The sequence below is a fragment of the Rhipicephalus microplus genome, unplaced genomic scaffold (genome assembly GCF_043290135.1).
Source record: "Rhipicephalus microplus isolate Deutch F79 unplaced genomic scaffold, USDA_Rmic scaffold_303, whole genome shotgun sequence".
Taxonomy (NCBI): Eukaryota; Metazoa; Arthropoda; class Arachnida; order Ixodida; family Ixodidae; genus Rhipicephalus; species Rhipicephalus microplus.
Window position 1 is genome coordinate 5001 of NW_027464872.1, and position 2500 is coordinate 7500.

At 51.7% G+C, this 2500-nt stretch overlaps 1 pseudogene; it reads right to left on the bottom strand.

Annotated features, from left to right (window-relative positions):
* The window catches only part of LOC142793498 (large subunit ribosomal RNA), a 7996-nt pseudogene that overhangs the window by 2037 nt on the left and 3459 nt on the right, over positions 1 to 2500 (bottom strand).

Sequence of the window (2500 nt, forward strand, 5' to 3'; positions counted from 1 at the left end):
TCTCGACCACGGAGGAGTGAAGTCCCATTTCCTAGCCATGAGGTTGACCCTGGTGCTTCCTTGCATTGTTGCAGGGGTCTACCATCGAACGACATGTGGAGTTGTCGGGCCCAATACTTTCTGGACTGCTTACTGTTGCCGATTTTTGTGCCCTTGAAAATGGTGAGGTTGTCAGCCTGCCTCTTAAGCTGAGTGATTGTCGGTCGGGTGGCTGCAAAAGCGCACGCTGGATTGCTAGATTGGGCCACCGTCTGGTACCGTCGTAATCTCATGGCCGGAACAACCGTTCTAAAGCATGGCACTCCAAGCCCACCCTCTTCTACTGCAGCGTAGAAGAAGCCAAGCGGCGCATCTAGAGGCAGCGCCAGCCATCTCCTTACCGCAGAACGGACCACTCTATCAATTGTCAACAGTGTTTTCGCCAAAATTGGGCCGAGCACTAGTCGATGGTATAAACGAGGCAAAAGGTAAAACCTAAGCACAACCAGACGCTGCTGAGGTTTCAAGGGCGCCTTAGACACTCTCTCGAGAAGAATGGCCAACTGTCTTCTTACTAGACCCTTCTCAAGGCCCTTGACACCGAAGTGTACACCCAAGTAGCGCCATGTAGACGTGCAGTTCGTCGTTGCCAGACGTTCCCCATTCACAAAGAAGTCAATGTCTGTTCGGATCTTGGACCTCTTCTGCCAACCCGATGGCTCGATGACTAGGGTCGTTGACTTTGCCGCGTTAATCCTAAGTCCTCTGGCACCGAGAAATGAATTCAGACGATCAATTTGCTGCTTGAGGCCCCAGTGGGTAGCTGTGGTCAGGATAATATCGTCCGCAAATGCCATGGCCGATACCTTCATCCCCTCACTGGTAAAGGCCAACTGGGGGTCAAGCTCAGCCAAGAACTCGTCAATGACTAAGTTGAACAGGAGCGGTGAAAGGGGATCACCCTGCCTTACCCCCACTGTAGGATGGACGACCAGCGATTTGCCTCCGAATGTCAGCACTGTTACCGCATTTTGGTAAAAGTCTTCAATGTACGAGATAAAGTCTTCAGAGATCCCTTTTCTGCGTAAGGCTCTCAAGATTGCCGGCAAAACAACCCTATCGAAAGCCTTCGCAATGTCAAGCGAGGCCAGAGACAAGGGTCGCAGTGACTTGCGCGCTTCATCAATGATTGTCGCAAGGAGAAGAATGTTTTCAGCACACCCATCCACTGGCAAAAATGCCCTCTGCTGCAGGTCCAAATCGAGGTCAGCAAGCAGCCTTCGGAAATATATCTTATGAAGCAGTCTAAGGAGCACATGAGATATTGAGATTGGGCGGTGTTGCGAGGCTGTTGAAGCACCAGGAACTTTGGGAATGAAGATCGTTCGTGCTTGGGTGAGAAAGAGTGGAAGTCGCTTCAGCAGCAGGAGCAAGTTAAGTAGAACCTGGAGTATTACTGGCGGAACCTTCCGCAGTTCCCTCGCCGCAAAGCCATCAGGTCCGGCTGCCGAGCTTGATGAGGGCATTGCCGCCTTAATGTCCATTTCTGTGATAAGGAACACAGGATCGATAACCTTGTGCGGGCGTTCGATAGCAGGAGACACTGATGAAGGCACCACTTTCTCCATGATCTCTCTCCATTCTTCTAGAAAAGCTTGGGGATCCTCCACCTTGGAGTCCGCCTCTCCATCCAGAATCTGTCTTGCACACTGTGTCCTGTTCCGTCTGAAGAGTTGTTGTGTCAAGGCGTATTCCCGCTTCTTTTTCTTCCTGCGACTTTCTTGAACAGGTGGAAGAGGTTGGCGACCATGCGGACGCAAGTCCGAAGCGAACACCTCCCTTAGGTAGGCATTAAGAGCTATCGTTATATCCTCCCTGTCGAGGAATCTCTTTGCAAGCTCCCATAGCTTGTATGCTTGGTACGCTCTTGGCGGAGGTTTTGTTGTTAGACCTCTTAGCTCAGCCTCAATCACCTCACGGTGATTTACCTCGGGGATGACCAGGGAGGCGTCCTCAACAGCTTGCTCCCCAATGTCGGCTAGCACCTCCTGAGTGCTTCTTGGGTAGAGTCTGTTCTGTAGGTCTTCCACCAGCCTCTTGTAACCTTCCTGCCTTCTGTGCGATTTAATGCTGTGCAGCGTGCGGTGCGGAAACGCTCTTAGTAGCTGTGCATTGATGTCCCGGACCTTCTGGGATCTTAATTCAACCTCCTTAGTTGCCATCAGGTACTCCTCCTCCTTTTTCCATCTGGGCTTGAGTCTGGCCAGATTCACATCTTCGTTGTATTCTTCAAAATGCCGATGCCGGCGATGCTGGCTCAGGCCAATCTTGCTACCAAAGGTTGCAGTACATTCTGGACATTGGAATGTCGTTGTCATGGTTGATATGTGGCCTGTCATATTCGCGTCAGCCGGGGCGGCATTTTCGGAACAGCCGGTAGCTGCTCCGTTCTCAGAACCTTCCTCTGTGGGCTTGTTGCCCGAACGCTTTGGCATGCTGCTCCTTTGAGTGATTTCTCCGG